This window comes from Physeter macrocephalus, chromosome 9 (assembly GCF_002837175.3).
Source record: "Physeter macrocephalus isolate SW-GA chromosome 9, ASM283717v5, whole genome shotgun sequence".
NCBI lineage: Eukaryota > Metazoa > Chordata > Mammalia > Artiodactyla > Physeteridae > Physeter > Physeter macrocephalus.
Window position 1 is genome coordinate 56,828,026 of NC_041222.1, and position 19,964 is coordinate 56,847,989.

Sequence of the window (19,964 nt, forward strand, 5' to 3'; positions counted from 1 at the left end):
AATTCTTCCAAATATTTAGGGAAGAAATATTGGTAATCTTACATAAAAATCTTCCAGGAAACAGAAAAGTATATATTGCTCAAAATATTTATAAGGCCAACATAAGCTTCAGATGCCCACAGGTCCCTGCGCCGCAAACGAGGTGGGGGAGGAGGGGGCGGAACGGCCGAGGCGCAGAGAGTGGAGGATGCGGAACGAACTCCGTCCCCTGCAGAGTCGGTGCCTTCGGGGGCTCCACCACCGCGCGCTCCCACTCGCAAGGTTTGGACTCACAGGGGAGGCCGAAGGTGGGAGGGAGAGAAGAGAAAGAGAGGTGGAGGGGGCGGGGGTGTTGGGGGGGGTTCTTTTCCTCCTCTTGCCAGCGCCAGCCGAGACGAACTAGAGGTGGCAACGCGCTAGAAAACTTTGGAAAGTTTAGGTAGCACGGTTAGCGGAGGAGGCGCAGGGCGTGCAAGCTGAGCTAGGGTAGGCGTGGGCGAGCAGGCTGGGTGTCATTGGGAGGCCAGGTCCTGAGGCGGTTAAAGATCCAAGTCTCCCGGATCAGGTCCGCCCGCGGCCCCAGAGGTTTCTAGGGGCCAGTGACCCTGGGGAGTTTGAGGGCGTTTCTCTAGGGGACAGAGCAGGCAGAGCCGGGGTTCCGCGGTGTGTGTTGGTGCGGAAAACACTACCCCACGACAGCTCAGAGCAGCAGCGGGAAAGGCTTGTCTGCCAAAGCGGGGATTAGATCCGCCGGCTCAAAGGCTCGGTCGCCCACCTTCTGCCACCCGGCGAGGGCCTTGCGCGCGCCAGGGATCTTTCAGGGTGATGCGCTCAGTTTCGAGTCGCGCGCCGGCTCTCCGTGCACCACGTGCGCCCACGGCCTCTGGCGGGGACATTTGGGAGAGTGCCCCTGAAGGGGACGGGGCCACGCAGCCAGGATCAGGCTTCTGCGACGTTCTGGCCTGCGCATCCTTGCTGGAGGCAGGACGCAGTGGCCCAACCCAACTTCTCCCTGCGCCCTGGGAAGGAAGTGTAGTGCGCTCTCTGGAGCGCAAGGCCGCCGCCGCCCATTCCACACACCGCCTGGCATTCTGCTTTTCCTCACTGCGCACCAGGGAAAGGCATAATTCAATAATATCATCCAAGTGCAACACGGCCTTTTCCTCTTTTGCTCTGGAGCCTAGGGCGTTTCGAAGGGGAATCTCCCAATTCCCAAATAAATACCTATGGGTCTAAAGCGGAGCTGGGTTCTGTAGTAACTACTGGGGGGAAAAAAAGAATTCAAATCGGATGTGAATTTACAGGCTGAAGCGGCTTATTTAGGCTCATTGAGTGCCATTCCCAACGGCCCAGCTCGCGCTATTTCGAAAGAAGCTGGAGATTGGAGAGAAAACAGGGTTATTTAAGATGACTCCCAGAACGCGACTTTCCTTCCCCGGCTCCCGATGTGACTGCGCGTCTGGGCTCCCGCTTAACGCAGCCTGAGCAGCCCAGCCTTTGATATATAAGTCTTGCCAGCTCCCGGGTGAAACTACCTGTTGGGAGATTCCGCAGCCTAGGCATTCAGCCCTCCTCCTTTACCCCGTGCAAAATCCTGGCAGCGATGAGGATGGTTCTGGGCTTGGCACGAGAAGGGAGAGGACAGAAGAGCCGGGAGCAGCGGACAAAGTCCCTGGCAGTGCCCAGTGAGCTGCGCCCGCGCTTCTGCTTGCTCTTGGGGAACTGGTAATAGTACGCTGAGTGGGGCCCCTGACTTCAGGGATGGGCCCAAACTCAGCACGATTCTCTAAATTCGGAAACCACGAAGCGGTGCCGTTTGTGCTGGCACCTCGGTGCAAGTCTAACTTTAAAAGACAAAAAGCCTCCAGGCGGCTTCCTCGGCGCCCACTCCCACCCTGCACTCCAACACCCCGCACTTTTCCCTGTACCAAAATTCACCTTACTACTTCTTGGAATTCGGAAAACTCCTCCGACGCTTGGACTCGCTGCAACCCAGAGGCTGCTTAAAGCTCTTGCAAGAGTTGCTTGAGGGAAATCACTGTGTTCTTGCGAGCAAACAGAATCTCTGTATTTTTAAACAACCTAACTGGATGAGGGAGCGGAGCTAAGAAGGACAATTTGAGCAGTCTTTGCAGTCTGTTGGAGGAAATTTCGGAGACTGGGGACAGGGGGCTTGTCTCTCACAGGAACCTGTGGGAAGGACAGTTCGGGCCGGGCCCTGGGGCTGGAAGTCTCTCTTGGGAAGCGCACAGCCCGGGTCTGGCTCGCGCGTTTAATGACATTCTTTCCGGCAAACTCTCCAGCAGATCCTGCCCTGACATTACATTGGGGTGGGTGTGAGACGCAGGCTGGGCTAAACCGGAAACATTTCCCCCAGACGCTGAAGGCACTCCGCGTTGTGTCTCCGATGCGGGTTTCTGCTTTTTGATAGCGAATTCCACTCCGTTTTGGGAGAGGTGGAATTTGGGAGAGGCCCTACGGAGGGGCGCGTTTGGGGTCGGAGGGGACGGAAAGACTTTCTCTATAGCTAGGGGTACAGAGACGCTTTATTTCTCGGCGCACGCGCTTACATCCCCCATTGTCACAAAGCACTCGGCTGAAAACGAAATGGGGACAAATATTCGGCAACTGCAGGAAAGGAGGAGTTGTAATCCTCTTCTTGTTTAGGATACTCGTTTTGACAGCGAAGACTGAGGGGCTACACGGAAGAACGAGAATTTATTCATGAGAATTTATTGCACAGGGATGAGAGTTGAGACTTCGAGCCTGAAAGACAGCTCAGAACGTTTCCCGCGCCACAGTCTCTTTTTACGATCCTGGCAATATTGGGCTGTTCGGCCCTTAAGTCACACCTCTAGTCCCAGACCTTAGTGGTATTTCCCTTCCCCGTGTGCCTTCTTCCTGTGGCCACTCATTTCGGCATCCTTGCCCAGAACTAAGGGCGTCTGGAACAACTCTTGCAAACTTGCGCTTCGCAGGGCGCACACGCACCGGTGGGCTCTCCCTGCGCGGCCCGCTCGGCTGCCCCGGGGACCCCTCGGGGGCCTGGGAAACCCGGAGTATTTTCCAGCACTCAACCTCGGCGCTCCTGTTCTATTTCAGTTCAGTCCCAGGGGCACGGACCCAAGGGTAGTAAACAATGCTGCTTATTAGAGATACCAACGGGCACAGAAAAGAACCGCGCGGAAAAGCAAGCGCAGAAAGCATTTTAACAAGTGGGCAGACATTCAGAACTGCCTTTGAAAGTGACTTCTAATGTACAACAGAAGGCATTTCTCTAAAAACACTGAAGTTCGAAGAATATAGGTTTATCAAAGTATGATGATTGGAGCAGTTTTTATTTATTTGGTTTTGCTTTCTGGAAATCAGGCAGAGTTGCTGCTACCTGCCGAAGCCTCTCTACCAGGCACCTCCTTCCTCCTCCCTCTCCCCCCTCCCTTAGATCGCTAGGCCTTATAAAAAAAGGGAGGGGTCTTCCAGGTGTTGGCATACTTTGGAACCTTTATTTCAGATCCCACAAGAATTGAAAACACTACTTTCCCCTCAGGCAGAGACAACACGGGCTTTGGGGGGAGATGTCATTGTAACAGGCGAGGCCAGATAATTCAGAGATACAAAAAAAAAAAATTACACTTTTTCTTCTGACCTCCAGAGTGGGGTCTGAAGATTCCTCCTGGGGAGCGGGTGAAACCAATTTCTGCTCTGCCTGATGGCCTTAAGAAAGGGCCTCCCATCTGCTCTGAACACCCCCCCTTGCAATGTCAGGAAATCTTCCTGCCTGCAAATATTGGCAAGAGGCTGCTACGACAGGCGGTGCTGCTTTAAATAGGAAGAAGACCACAGGGCAAAAGGAGTCTCAACCTTCCTACCCACCAGACCACCTGCCTCCCATCCCCAAAGGCCCAGCACTGGCAAAGGAGACTATAAGGAAAAATCTCTGATTCTGAGCAGGGTGGGAAGTGAATCAGTGTGTGTTCCAGGAACACGCCTCTGTTGGATTCTCAGGAGCTGGCTGCCCCAGAACAGGTCTCCCCAACCCAGCTGCTGAAGTTTTAGTGTCTGAGCATCTGCACCCTCCATGACCCAGTCTCTCTGCTTCTGTTGTGCTGGTTCAGTTAATGCTGGGAGAAACTTAAGAGGTTTTTCCATCCAGTTCTACCAGGCGGCTCTGCTTCTGCTTGTGCTAAGGAGAGGGTCTAGTCTCCCCAGGGCCAGCCCTGTGCCCCACAGAGAACTCTCAGCCTAGGAGATTGGACTGGGGCTGGCTCTGGCCGGGCCAGGGGGCTCTGGCCTTGAATTTCATCCCCTCTGCCAACCAAGGGCATCTCTTTTGTCAGGAAATAATCATGAGGCCAACTACACCCAAGGAACAGCCTAAACTGTCTTTTCCCACCTGCCCCCCCCCCAAGCTGATGACCTCACAGTGTTCACGCATTTTTGTTTCCTAATTTAATTCCTGTATTATTTTAGAACTTGTTCTGCTGTCTCTGGCCCTTTCAGCCTACCCTAGTTGACAACTTTTAGGAAGGGTTTCGGCCTGATGAACTCAAGCTTGAGAGACCTCCTTGTGAAGCCTGTGGCTGAATTTTAGAAGGTGCCTCAGTCACTTTTGGGGGTGAGCTCTGCTCTGTCCTTCCCACAGTTTTCCAAATCAACTGGCCTGAATCTTGTAATTTTACAGATGTGGAAACCAAGGCTCAGAGAAGGATCTGACTTACTCAAGGGCATACAGTGAGCTGAGAGCAGAATCTGCATCAGACTCCGAGTTTCTCGATTTGAAGTCCATTTGCTCAGTTTTGAGGGTGGTGTGATCACTAATAATAAACTACTGTCTGGGAAGCATCAGCTCCGTACCAGACTACATGCCATGCCAGACACTTTACATAAGTCATCATGACAGCAATTCTAAAGAGCATCATTAGTCCCAATAAAAATTTAAAAATAAAATTATGAAAGTAATGATATGCATAAATCAAAATACTTCCAATAATACAAAGGGGCATAAAATGAAAGTAAAAGTCTCCTACTCTGCCCTTCCCCCCTGTCCAGAATACCACTGACCTTTTTTGCCCTTTAGTGACTTTCTCCATATCTGATAGACCTTATCATTACATTATGAATTAGGAGAGGTCAGCTCACATCAGGTGGACTGGCTGGGGCTACCTGTCTCCAGGCTCAGCACTTCCATTCTTCTGCATTAGCTAAGGTGACTGGGGGAAAAAATGGAAGTGAAGGAAGCCAGAGATTAAAAAGGAGGGTCAGGTTAGAGTTAATATCACCCCTTCCTTGGCTCTCCTCCTGCCCCATCCAGGCTCCCACTAATGCTACAGTTTTTCAGGAGCCCAGACCATAGGCTCTCTCAGGGCAGATAACCTGATGCTCATCTGTGATGTCAACTGGACAAGCAGCTCTTCTCAGGCCCGTCACCTGAGTACTGTCACCCAAGTGCTGCCCACACCCTCTGCTAGCTCTAGGACTGGTGCAAACCTCTTAGGCTTGAGATTTCCCTGCCTGTCTCTGCAGGTTGTTCTGAAGCTAGAATGAGAGGCAGGGAAAGGACCCCGTAAACTTGAAATCTCTCCATGTAAATAGAGAAGCTGCCTTTCAAAGGCCTGTATAGGACCCCGTGCCCTATTCGTTCAGAACAGTGGATTTTTAGGGTTCTTTGCAAAAAGCGTGTGTTTTGGGGATTTGAGGGTTAGCATTTTGTGAGTTGTGTCTGTGGGGCAGCGCTAGAAGTATGTCTTAGAGAAGAAGGGGCTGTTCATTTATCCCTGAAAGACAGCAGCACTGAGTCTTTGGAATCTGAGTGGATTTCTTTTTGCTGGAGAACAGATACAGCCAAGCTGGTGAGAGCAGAAGGAAGTAGTTACCTCGCCTGGGTTGCACAGTGGGGCGTAAGAGGTGTGGCTGAAAGCATGCTTACGGCCCGTCCCTTTGGGTAGGTGTCTACCTCCAAAGGCTGATCTGAGACTGTTTAGGGGCAGGAGCGGTGGTGAGGGTGAACACCGGGGGGGCATGAGCTTCCCAGAACCAGTCATTTCATTTGTTTGTTATTATTTTTTGAGTGGAAGGGATGGGTATTAGAGGACGGATGTGATCGTTTTTCCAGGGAGCTAGTCCTGTCATTGAGGCTCCTTCATTCTGGAAGAATCTTTAGAAATATCCTCAGTTGAGGGGCCTCCAAGTGAGAGCAAATGATAAACTGCGGCCACGGTCTCCTAAGCTTTGCAGAGGAAGAGCTGCTGGGGAGGGGGTCTGGTGCCTCTGAAAAGCCCGTCTACAAACATGCCCAGAGCCCGGTGACACGCACAGATACGAGATGGGACGGAGGGAGACTGAGCGTCAGGCAAGAAGAAGAAAACGGTTTTAAAGTGAATGAAGGGAGCTGGGGAGTGGGCGGGTTTCAGAGAGAAACCGTGAAAGGAGGGCACGACAGATTTTCGTGGAGGCCTAGCCGGGCTGCAGAGCTTGCCTTCAACGCTGGTGTCAGGACAAAGGATGCTGCGCCCCCTGGTGGCACACCGGCAGCTGGCGCCCGCACGCTACGGCGGAGACCGGGCGGCCAGACCCAGGGACCAGCTGGAAAAGTCGGCGGGTCAGATGCCTTTTCTTCTGTTTGCTAAGGGAGTTGAAGTTGAAATAGCCTTTGCTTTCTCAACTCTGCAGTCTAAATAGAGACGCTGGTATAAAGAGAGCGGGTTTTGTGATTTTGGTATGCAGTTTAGGCCGACAGGACAATGCCTGTTTGGAAGTAGCCTGGTGGGGCGGGAACTGCCCTGGCTGGGAGAAAAGACCTGCGTTTTAGGTGGAGTGCTGGTCTGGAGCAAGTCTTTAAAAATTTAAGAACCTCCTTTTCCTAGTCTTAGCACAAACGGGGATACAGTAAGATGTTTTGAAGGTTTTTTCCAAGCTCTAATACTGGGATTTATGCGATAATCATTACTCTTTTCCCAGAGCCTTGCACATTTGACACGATTTTTTTCTATTGACACACAGGTGCAAATGTTACATGTTTCGGCATCTTACGTTCCCTGGTTCTGAGCAAAGATTTTTGTGGCTCCTTTCCTTTTAAAAATGCAAAATAATCCTCTTTTCACACAGAAGCCATCCCCTCCACCTTTTGTGGAGCCTCTTGCAAAAAGCAGCAGGGTGAGCGCAGATCTTTAGTCTCTGCTCTATTTCTTTTAAAAATAAAGTAGGAAAGTGTTGTGCTGGAAATTATGCTGCTAAGTGTTACATGTGGTAGGTGTGAATGTATGTTTCAATAGTTCCAGGCACAAGACCAAAAACTTCCCCAGAATTAGCAGAATTTTCAGCTATAATCTGGCTAACATTTCTGCAAATAGGTACAAAGACCAATTTGGGAGTATGCTGCCTCCAAGGAGCTGTATAGTTGGGTTTCCATTGAAATTTTGGGCCATCCCTTAGATGGTCAGGTGATTTTAAGTAGGATCGCTGAGAGTCCCCTCTCTTAAAACCTGCAGATCGAGTCTGAGTAGCCAGTTATACCCCACGGCAATTTCTCCTTTCTGCTCTGCGCTTGAAGTCTTATCGCTATAGAATGGGTACATTTTTGTTTTCGTTTTTTAAGAAACTGATTATAGTGCTGCAAAGGATCACTTGAGTAGCAATCTTAGTTTTGCAGAGGTAGAGGGAGTGTGCAGCCATTGTCCCATGGTAGGCAGTGTCACTATGCCGTATGCTACCCCGGAGGAGCCAGGCCCATCTCTCTGAGAGAGGGGGAGCAGGAGGAAGAAGAGCAGCCCATGCAACGTGGCGGATGGCAGCTGCTGAGGACCGGGCTAGTGCTGTGACTTGGAGCACTGTGCCCGCTCTGAAGCGAACATTGTATTGTGTCCCCTCCAAAATTCATACGATGAAGCCCCAACCCCTAGTACCTCAGAGTGTGACTCTATCTGGAGAGAGGACCTTTAAAAACGTTATTCAGGTAACAGGAGGTCAGTGGGGTGGGCTCCCATCCAATGTGACTGCTGTCCTTATAAGAAGAGGAGATTAGGACACAGGCAGGTACAGAGGAAGAGCCTGTGAAGACACAGGGAGAAGGTGGCCATCAGTGAGAAGGCAAGCTCGAGACCGAGGCCTTAGAAAAAGCAACCCTGCTGACACCTTGATCTGAGCCGTCTAGCCTCCAGAACTGTGAGAAGATAAATTTCTGTCATTTAAGTCACTCAGTCTATGGTACTTCATTATGGTAGCCCTAGTGAACTAATACAAGCGGCAACTCGGCACCAGCCAATTCTGTGCTCCGTTTAGGGATGCAAACATAGAGTTACCAAATTTTTCTAGTTTTCAAGAGAGGTTAGGAGTCTTTTGCTTTTTAACTCTTGGCAGCAGGGCTGGTGGCTTCACAGACATGCAAACTGTGCAGTTACACAGGACCTGGTACTAGGAAGGGCCTCGTTGCTTGGTTTAATGTGAAATTCTTAAACTTTGAACAAGGGGCCTGTATTTTCACGTTTCACTGGACCCCGCAAACTATGGAGCCAGTCCTAACATGAAGTTTGAATAAAGTTTAAGGTTAAATAAAGTTTAAATAAGGCTAAGAGTATGAAACAAAATATGTCTGAGGCTGGATGCAGCGGGGGACACGTGTATGAACTTTCTTTTGCTAAATGGATTATGATTTCCCATTCGCCCAGAATCACTGGGAAGAAATTTGTAGAGCCCAGAGGCTTTCTGGGAGTTGGAAGAAAGGCACAGATATTCCCCAGGTGTGAGATTCTACATGAGCTAGTGTAACCCTAGCCAAAAGAAAAAAAAAAAAAAAAAAAGAAACTTTATTTTTCAGGGATGGTCAATAAGAACCTCACAATAAGAATATGCTGAAAAAAGGAGGGATAAATTGGGAGACTGGGATTGACATATACACACTACTATATAAAAAATAGATAACTAATAAAAACCTGTATAGCACAGGGAACTCTACTTGATACTATGTAGTGGCCTGTATGGGAAAAGAATCTAAAAAAAAAAAAAAGAAAAAGAGTGGATATATGTATATGTATAACTGATTCACTCTGCTGTACACCTGAAACTAACACAACATTGTAAGTCAACTATATGCCAATAAAAATTTTTTTTTAAAAAAAGAATATGTTGAGAAAAGGCCCAACATGAGGAATTAAGTGTTTGGTTTGGGATAGAGAGCTGGGTTGGGCCCTGCATATGCCTGATGCTGGAAGCTCTCCCAGAGCCATCCACCTGGGCACCAAGTTGGACTTTGGGAAACTGGAACTGAGTATGTTCCCCTGTATGACCAGCAGGTCTCTGAGGGGCAGTACAGCCCACTGTATAAGCAACATGGAGACACAGCAAGTGACAAAGTGAGAGGGACTGGCTAGACCCCAGTTTTCTGCCCGCAGTTGGGGAGCAAGATTCTTTCTCCTTTGGGCTGAGCCAGTCCCGAGATTCTTGAGAGGTTTTCAGTTGGGCTGGGTTAGGAGTGCTGAGTTGCGAGAGGGAAATCTGGACTGCCTGTTTCAAGGCGGGCCTGAGAACTCCACTGTAAGTGAATGAGATTCTTGGGGGTCATAGTGCATGCCATGTCGGTTGACTCTCATCTGGAAGGGAAAATTTTGCCCCTGGTGAAAGGAACATCAGTCATCAGTGAGCAGAGTCCCGGGGATATTATGGAGAGATCCTGTTTTTAAGGCTATGCATTGATTTATAGAAGCTCACTGAAAATATTATAGCGGAATGTTTGGTCAGGAGGTCTGCTTTTCTCGTTCTATTTCTGCCTGGTACTGGCTAACTGGAGAGTGTACATTTTTAAAAAAGTAATTTCTTATGCACATTTTTGCAAACTCCCTCAGGGGAATGAGTGAAAGACTGTTTGAGACCCTCTGAATTTCTTGGAAGAAAGTTTCTGTATAAATTAATATAGAGCTTTTTTTTTTTTTTTTTTCATCCCAGGTCTGCACGACACTTGGAAGAACACTTCCCATCGCGCAAGGGAGAAAATGAAGCTCTCTGCTCGTCTCTATCAGAGAAGCTAAAAATTCCCCTCTCTTTTCTGCAAGTTTCCCAAACCCCATGACTCTGATTTCCAGGCCAGAGAGTAAGGTTTAATTTTTATTACTCTTTATACTTTGCATATGGAGAGTGCCTGAACAGCACTGTGAGGTACTAGTTATTATGAGCCTGTTGTGGGCAAGGCCAGACCTTGGTGTGACAAGAAATTCAATCACACCTGCTCAGTGATCTGTGGGCCCCAAGTCAGCTCCTATGTTCTCCTGACAAACAGTGCCCTCCCCTGCCCTGGAGGTGGTGAGAAGACTCCTTCTTTGGGCTGAGCCAGTCCCAGGATTCTTAAGGGGTTGGGGTAGTGACCCCAAATTTAAGAGAATTGGAACTCTGTATGTGGCATTTCTACTTTCTTTCCTAAACGGTAGGGAAGGAGAACAAGCATGTAGAAAATAAGAAACCTTGCTAAAACTTTTAACTTAAAAGACCACTGGGTTAAGAGAAATGAAAATTATGTCCATATAAAAACTTGTCCACAAATGTCATAGCAACATTATTCATAATAGCTGAAAAGGAGAAACAGTTCAAATGGCCGCCTGGCCACCAACTAATGAGTGGATAAACAACATGTGGTATATCCCTACAATGGATTACTATTTGACAATAAAAAGGAATGAAATATTGACACATGCTACAACATGGATGAACCTTAAAACATTATGCTAAGTGAAAGAAGCCAGCCACAAGGGAACACCTATTGTATGATTCCATTTATATGAAGTTCCTAGGCGAGGTATATCTATAAAGACAAAAAGTAGACTATGGGTCACCAAAGGCTATAGGTCAGGGTGGAGACATTGGAAGATGACAGCTGAGTGGGTCAGAGTTTCTTTTGGTGGGTGATGAAAATGTTCTAATGTTCTAAAATGTTCTAAAACTAATTGTGGTGAAGGTTGACCAACTCTGTGAATGTACCGAAACCATTGGATTTTGCACTTTAAATGGGTAAATTGCATGGTGTGCAAATTATGTCTTAATAAAGCTGTTAATCTTTTTTTAATGATACTCTAAAAACGACCATTGGTTTATGTATTTTTCTGAAGTTGCTCACCTTGGGATAAATGTCTCTAGGCTTAAAAACAGATTGTATGAACTAAGTAAAATGAGAATGTGGAAACAGTGATTTTTCTCCTAGGTAGAGAGACTGGCTTGCAGAACCATGTGTAGCCACAATAGTTGTACCAGTAAATGTTTTGAACTTTGCTGAACATTTTTTTCCTTAGCCTGAAATCATTAATACCTGTTTGAATGATGATACGGAAGTGGCTTTGTTGTTTTTGTCTTTGCCATATTCCTTTCCCTTTCTTAACTAACAGCACCCTGATTTTCTCTTAAGGACCCACCCACCTCATTTTCAGTCCGTGTGGTTTGCATGTTGCTGACCCTATGCCTTAGGCTGTATGACTCTGACCTGATCAATTAGCAAATTCTACCCAGTGGTATTGGAGCTGGCTCATAGCAGCTCACCTGAGCCAACCAGTAAATTTTCAGGAATTTTGTGAGCCAATTGTTAAACGTCATCACCATTAAAATTTAAAGTATATATATTTATAATTAAATAAATTATATTTAAAACAAAGTTAATAGGCACTCAAAACTCATCACTTTCTAATTATTTGAATACGTTATACTCTTATCTGTGCTCTTGAGGCTACTGACATCTATTGGATCTGGATGGTGGAAGTACTATATAATGGTCCGCTACTGTACATCTTTTCCCAACTCCAAGTTCAGTGACTTCCTGTTGATAACTTGAAACTGGACATGGTGGCAGTATTTAAATCACGGAGGTTAGGCAAATATTATATATGAGGGCTCCCCCTTTTTTGTCCAGGAGATTGTTAAACATTTACTAGCTGTAGTGGGTTGAATGGTGTCCCCCGCAAAAGATATGTCTGTACTCTAATCCCTGGAACTTGTGAATATGATCTTATTTCAAAAAAGGATCTTTGCAGGTGAAATTAAATTAAGGATCTTGAGATGAGATCATCCTGGATTATCCCAGGGGGCCATGCATACAATCACGTGTGTCCATATAATATCAAGGCAAAGGGAGATTAAACACAAATACACAAAGGAGACACACAGATAAGAGACGGAGGCAATATGACCACAGAGGCAGAGATCTGAGTGAAGCGGCCACAAGCCGAGGATTGTCTGGAACTACCAGAAGCTGGAAGAGATAAGAAACAGAATCTCCCCTAGAATCTCTGGAGGGAGACTAGCCCTGCTGACATCTTGATTTTGGATTACTGACCTCCAGAAAAGAGGAAGTAAATTCCTCTTCTTTAAAGCCACCTAGTTTGTGGTAATTTGTTACGGCAGCCACAGGAAACTAATGTACACGCTGCAGCATTATACATGGTTCAGGGATGGGCATGTGACCCATGCTAGGACAATGGGAGGTCAGCTTCTGTTGTAAACGAAACACTCTGCTTCTACCAGGGGTGGCTATGTGGTTCCATCTTTGCCACGATATTTATTTGCCAAAGAAGGAAAACAGCATACAAAGTGGTAAGGTTGGGATGTAGAGACAGAAAAAGAGAAAGAGAGAGTCCAGACAATGTTATTTGAGAAGCTAGATCTGTTCTACCACTGAATTTTTAAAATTCTTTGAACAAATTAATTTCTTTTCTTTCTAAACCAAGTTCTTATTCCAATAAAGCCATGTTAATTTTCAGAGCACAGACAGGGTTGTAAATACAAACAACTGCTTTCATTTCATTAGTTACTATTTAAATCAAGCATAACTAACAAAGAAAATTTAAAAAAAAATATATATATATATATATATATATCAAACAGTGAACAATCTGAGATCTACCTGAATTCAATCGTGTTCACTTGTTCCACAATTAATGAGCCAACCATGTCTAAAACATTCCCTTCAGGACAGATATCCATCTATTTAAGAGCTTACAATTTATTTGCCCGTAGGAGTTTAGTGTAGCCCACATTAATGAGGTTACCAGCAGGATTAACTTTTCATTACATAGTCCATATTTTTCCAGATAGTACTAAATTCATGTAATTTCATTATTTCTCCTAAAGAGAATTTGTTTAATGCACAGCTGAAATATTTTAACTTGTTTATGAGATTACATTTAAGTACATTCACAGATCATAAAAAAATCTCTCAGAATTTTTGGGTTGGGAAAATATTCTTAGAATGATTTTCAATAATACTGTACCTTTGGTAATTTTGTACCTTTCAGCAATTTTTATTTTCCATTATCCTTAGTAATTTGTTAGTGTGGACAAGCACATTTCGAAAGGAGCATGCCTCAGAAAATCCAAAGGACAGACATACGGTACTGAACTATTTTTAAAGTAAAAAGAAAATCTTTTTATCTTTAGCATTTCTACCTCTAACCATTTTTCCAGTTCAAGAGGTTTAAAATTAATTCTGTCCCTCACAATCCTATCTCTTACCTCTATTTTCAAACACCTTTGTTTTTTGATGAGCACATTTTGGATGAATTCCCAGTCAACTTTTAAAATTTAATTAAACTCAGCTAAGTTTAACTCAGATAGCATTAACAGATAGTTTCTTGATAGCTGATTAACTGGGAACCCATCTTTAGGAATTCTAAGAAAAAAAGGTTGCTGAGCGTTGTGTGTTGCTAAAAGTTCTCATACTGATGCCACTAGCATCAATAAACGAATGCCCACTTGTCTTGATTTAAAAAGGAAATGAACTTTCAAATGCAAATATCCAAATATTACATTATTCTGAGTATTTTATACTTGCTAGTAGCATTACTTACCAAAAAAGAGAACTGGAGTATTTTCAAGTCAAAAAACCCACGTAAACCATCAAACACATAAGGAACAAGCAAGCAGACTACACACACACACGCAGGCACACACGCACATGTCTGTGAAGCATAGGGAATAAAAGATTTAACTGAGGACATATATCATACATTCATCGGTCAATGTTCAAGCCTACTCTCTTAGTCTAGAACAGTACTCCTCCTGTACAAAAAAGTAGCCACCTGGACTTCCCTGGTGGCACAGTGGTTAAGAATCCACCTGCCAGTGCAGGGGACACAGGTTCGAGCCCTGGTCTGGGAAGATCCCATATGCCGTGGAGCAACTAAGCCCATGCACCACAACTACTGAGCCCGTGTGCTGCAACTACTGAAGCCCACACATCTAGAGCCTGTGCTCTGCAACAAGGGAAGCCACTGCAATGAGAAGCCCGCGCACCACAACGAAGAGTAGCCCCCGCTCACCGCAACTAGAGAAAGCCCGCGTGCAGCAATGAAGACCCAACGCAGCCAAAAAAAAAAAAAAAAAAAGTAGCCACCAATGGAGAGGGATGGACTGGGAGTTTGGGACTAGCAGATGCAAACTATTATATATAGCTAAATAACAAGATCTTACTATATAGCACGGGGAACTATATTGGAAAAGAATATGAGAAAAGAATGTATATATATGTATAACTGAATCACTTTGCTGTACAGCAGAAATTAACACAACATTGTGAATCAACTATACTTCAATAATATAAATTTTTTTTCCCCAAAATTCTGGGAGAGATTAGACCCATTATCAATTTGGACTTGCAAGAAAACATGGGAAAATCAAAACTTAGCTTTCAGAATCCCCATTTTTATAGCCCCCTAGAAGACTAAAATAAAAATTGGGAACACATAAAGTTCACCAAAGACAGAGGTAAACAGACTCAAAATAAGTGTTTAGAAAGCTACTTTGTTCCCATGAACAAAAGCAGCATTTAAATATTACTCATTCTTGATAACGCTGGCTATGGAGAACTCAAGCAAGTTTGCTTTTTTCGTAAAGCAAAAAAATGAAACTCACTCACCACCAAAGCTGAAATACAAGGAACCGGAAAAAATCAGTGATTTGTTCCCTGATGGCAGCTTTATGCCAGAGGTACAAGAGTTTCTTTACACTAAATTGTTTTCTTCATGTGGAAAACATTGATAGGAATCTAGGTGAGTGGATATAATTAAGTAGTTGTGTGGCTCTAAAATGCTCTTTTTTCCCCATCTAAACACCTCAACATCTGCCCAGGAACCAGAGGAGAGGAACAGCCTTCGAAGAGTTTGGCCCCCGAGATATTTCCAAACTGCCGGGACGAAGGCTTGGAACAGCTACAATAGGGAACCATCCTGCCTTGGACCCGCAGCTAGATTGATGACCTAATACATCTTTCCATCTCTGACTGCCATAGTTTTATGAGCATCAAGAACTGGGCATCTGCCATAGTCAACAAATAGAGCTTCTCCAGAGCTTATACAGCCACAGAAACTCAAGTATCCCCCCAAAACATAGATCGTACAGTCTCCCAGGGCTCAGGGTGCTGCCTCTAGCTTTCACCAGGTATGAGATGGAAATGCTTCTCTGGCAGGATAATTCTTAAAAGGAAGCGTGTGTGTTACCCTCCATGTTATCTTGGCTTAAGAACTCTAAGTCAGTGCAGACCAGATTGCTGAGAAACTAGCAAAGGACGGCTTAAGGGCCCTCTTTCTCAGGGACCCCTTCCAAAGCCCTATACCTCATTTTGTATTTGTAATTTTGCATTCTCTTGGTTGAGTCCCCTTAATTGCATAAGCTATAGAATCCTGCCCCCCTCCCGCCCCACCAAATGGGGATCTGCCCCTGTAAATTGCACCAAATCTTACCTTGAAAAGAGTGTGAAAATTAAACACAAACTCCTATTCATCTTTTATGGATACCCTGCTCCCCTGGCAAGTCACTGTTGAGGATGAGACCCCTTGGTTTGTGTCTCTGGTCCTCAGCTGTTCTCTCAACTAGAGCAGTGGTTCAAAAACTGGCTGCCGTTTAAGTTTATTCTCCTTAGCTCCTAGTGGAAAGAACACTCCGTTGTGAGCTAACTATTACAACGGCTTACGGACTCTAAAGGCCAGAATAATTTCCATGCGTGGTCCTCCTTTCGGTTAAGTTGCATCACTGCTCCACATTAGGTAAGTTTTGTTTTCTACTCAAGTTGACGGATTTGGAGTAGGCTTCTACACTTTCTTAACAGGGCTCTAGAAGGACCAAGCCACAGCATCATGTATTTTTTTTCTGATTACAAAAGTAACAGCATGTATATAGTATATATCCATAAATAACTTGAAACATTATAATATATAGCACAGAAAGTGAAAATCTTTCATAATCCCACACAGCTGAGAAAACCAGTTAACATTTTTTTCAAGGCATATATTAAAATTTATTTATTATTTTACAAAAATGGGATTATATTCTCAACTTTGAAGTGTGCTATTTTCCACCTAGCAATATGTCTTACACATATTTCCATGCCAGTCTGTAAAAAATGATCTTCCTTTTAATCTTCTTTTTAACGGCTCCGTGGTATTGTATTCCATGGCCGAACCAAACTTTCCTTAACCAATTGCCTGTTAGTGCACATTTGGGGCCTTTCCAGTTTTCCCCATAACACAGATTCTTGCAAACATCATTTTACACTTACATCTTTGAGCAGTTGTAGGAGTATTTCTCTATGATTAATTCCCAGAAGGTGGATTATTATCGGGTCAAAGGGTATGAGCACTTCATTTTTAATAGCTATTGCCAAATTGCCCTCCAATAATTTTATACCGATTTATACCCCAACCACACTGTAAGAAGGAGGCTGTTTCCCCACCCCACCTTAGCAACACTAAAATCATGCAATTTGGGGATGTCTGATGTGAGTTAGGAGTTAAGAGGTTCAGCCTGTGCAGCTTTTTCCCTTTGTGAACAGCTAACAAAGACATCAAAAGTCTCCCCCTTTCCTTGATGAACCCTCTGCTCTGAGTGAGCCAATACCCAGACAGACATCTAGCTAATGTGAGAGGTGAAAATTCTAACACCTAATGCTTGCGCCTAGCTGGATTAGAGACAATTGGCCAGTGAATGCATAAGCAAATGTGTGAGTTATAGAATACTAAATAACTTAATTATGAAAGAAATATAAAGCAGTCCCGACTTGGGCACCTCAGTTTTAACGTAAACAGCACATTTGATCTCGTAGCATCAGAATATTTACATCTGCACAATTCCTGGAATTCACCCCTATGTTTAGTGGAGCAAAGTAATTTGAAAAATCTATTCTTTAAAGGTATGTGAAAAGTGACTTTGAGTCAGGCCATTTAAGAAGAGCAACGTTTGCCAACATCCAGTCTGAAGGAGCTCATTCGGAGGATTACCATGGTTTACGTCTCCAGAATCAGGATGAATGGGCATTAGACCGAGAAGAAACTTTAGGAGTTATCCAGTCAAAAGATTTCGAACCTCTGCTCCACGAAGATTTGGGGTTGCTTTAGGGAGACAGAAGAAGCTGACAGAGGAGTAAGGCAGCAGGGGTTAAAGGCACATGGTATTCTAACCCTAATTCCACAAGAGCCCCACTGGGATCTGCTTCATATGGTGGGTTATACAGTGCCTTATCTGGAGCAAGTTGATCCCTTACTTTCCTCGTCTATAAAATAGACATGATAACAGTGCCTGTTAAGAGTAGTGAAGATTAAATTCAATAATACTGTACATGTCAAGGGCTTAGCCAAATACCCTGCACATGCCAAGGACTCAATGAATGTTTACTAATGTATTATTTACGATTTTCCTTTGAAAACGGATTCTGCCGCTAAAACATACACTTGAAAACCACCCATTTATTTTTGTCATCTTGCAAATAAGGTGGTTCTTTCAGATGGAGTGGTGTTAGATTTTATTTCCTGCTTCCCAATCCAATGATCGTACTCTGAGACCCCAGTCCACTTTCATGGAGACTGCTGGGGGCTCTGAGGATAATCGGCCTCCCACACACCAGGTGGCTCCACTCGCCAATGATGTGGCCAAGATCACAGCTCTTCTGGCTGCATTCCCATTGGTTTATAGAAGAAATATCAACGTACGAAAAAAAAGTTTACCTTGCCCTGTGGGAGAAGGTCCCTGCAGGTTCACCATGAGAATTGAACATGGAAGTTGCAAAATGTTAAAAAGATTACCTAGTTGCCATCTCATCCATTATTATGAGGACAATTGAAAGGAGTTCAGAAAGGGACACTTAAACCTTCTAAGACTGGCTGAATTTTCTCTTCTTGGCCAGATGTTTTTAAAAGGAAGAATTCATCCAACAAACATACACTCTTATCAAGCCTTTTCTCAGGAAAGCTTGTCTCTATGTAGGGGAAGTTTTCAAGTTTTCCTAATGAATCACAGACATAAGGCTGGAGGGGGAGAGCTTCCAGCATTTTCCTCTTTGAATGGTCCAACATGAGACCAAAATCCAGGGAGTAAGGAGCAAAACCTTCCAAACCGTATATCTTTTCTACCCAAGAACTCCTTCCATGCCCATCACTGCTGCTGCTGGAGAGCCAGACGTGGGTTTGGGGAGGGGCTTCTCTGTGTCAGGGCCGTTTGGGGTCTGTGCTAGACTTAGGAACAAGTAGACATAAAAGCTGTAGAATTAAGGGTTGAAAATAGCGTTTAATGAAACCCCTCCCTCCAGACGCTCTTGATCAAAGTCTCTCCTTGCACTAAGACAACCGGTCTACAGTTGCATACATAAAACTCTGGCAACACTCTGTCCTCATGGCTTTCAACAGAGGCTTTAGACCTCTGAAACTGGGCATCGTCCCAGAATTGAGATCCAGTTGCATTACGCATACCAGAAGACACACCACCACAGCCGAAGCCCGTGCAACCACTTTCTTTTAACCTCGCGTCTGTGAAAAATTACTTTCCAAAAAAATAAGTGAAACCCGATGTCTTCTCCGGGTGGTTATTTTTGCGCCTATGAAGTCAGTAAAACTCTCCAGATTTATTAGACAGCCCTGCTGCGGAAGACAAGACCACTTCCTATTCCCCAGCAGAAATGTGTGCCATTCCTTTCTGTAACCTTCTGACCACAGCTTTTAATTTTATTCATTTCTTTTATTTTTCCCAGAAAATTTGTCAGAACCTTCTAAGATAAGTGGCTTGGCCTGCACTAAAATCCCAATCTCTGGCATCCAAAAGTGACAAAATGAACACATTTCAGGCTCCTCTAGCTTTTCTTCTTTCCTTCCTGTTTTAGAGAGACCCATGTTCCTTTTCATCAGAAACAGCAAAGAGTCTGGCTGTCTCTCCTTCGACCACTCTAAACACCAAATGTAACACCTACCAACAAGTTATACTCCTGTGGACGTCCACTAACCATGGGATGATGACCATGATAATGACGACTGGAATCAGCTCTGTCTACTGCCACAGTATTTATTGAGCCCCTACTGTATATGCCAGGGTTCTCCTGGGTATGGAGATGCAAAAATGTAGAGGATAATGTACATTCTTTCCAGGAGCTTAGAGTCTACTAGGGGAAATAAACATGTTAACAAGTACAAGTCATTTAGTGTGACAGGTTTACTAATAAACGGAATCTTGTGGGATACAAAGAATAGGACATGGAAAGGTAATGAAGGGCTTCTCAGAGGAGATGACGCTTGAGCTGTGTGTTTAAAGATGAGTAGGAGTTCATCAGATAAACTTAGGGAAGGGCATGCCATGCAGAAGGACTACCAATTGCAAAGGATCAGAGGTGTGAAATAGCATGGTGCATTTGGGACCTAAGATGTTCTGTGCGCTGGGAATGAAGTTCAAAACGTAAGCAAGTTGTGCTCATGCATGAACGTGGGTAGACTTTTTAGGCGAAGGGGAACTACCGAACAGGATAAAGACTTGGCGCGGTTGGCGTGATCAGCAGAAAGAGCACAAGTGGCTGAGTGCTATCCAGGGGGAGAAAGCAAGAGAGCCTGAACTATGCCAGTGTGATGGGAATGGAGAGGAAGATTTACAGTGATAGCAAAGAGGAAGACATAAAAAGGTAGTAGAGGGCTTCCCTGGTGGCACAGTGGTTGAGAGTCCGCCTGCCGATGCAGGGGACGCGGGTTCGTGCCCCGGTCCGGGAGGATCCC

The 19,964-nt window shown here is 45.0% G+C and overlaps 1 long non-coding RNA gene across 1 annotated transcript in view; it reads left to right on the top strand.

The window, feature by feature from the left end:
- The first annotated feature begins 189 nt into the window (after nucleotides 1-189).
- Nucleotides 190-19,964, top strand: part of LOC114486885 (uncharacterized) — a 26,571-nt gene continuing 6,796 nt past the window's right edge. The window contains exons 1-2 of the long non-coding RNA XR_003681277.1: nucleotides 190-261; nucleotides 9,916-10,060. This is a non-coding gene — a long non-coding RNA (uncharacterized lncRNA). The remainder of the gene's footprint in view (nucleotides 262-9,915; nucleotides 10,061-19,964) is intronic.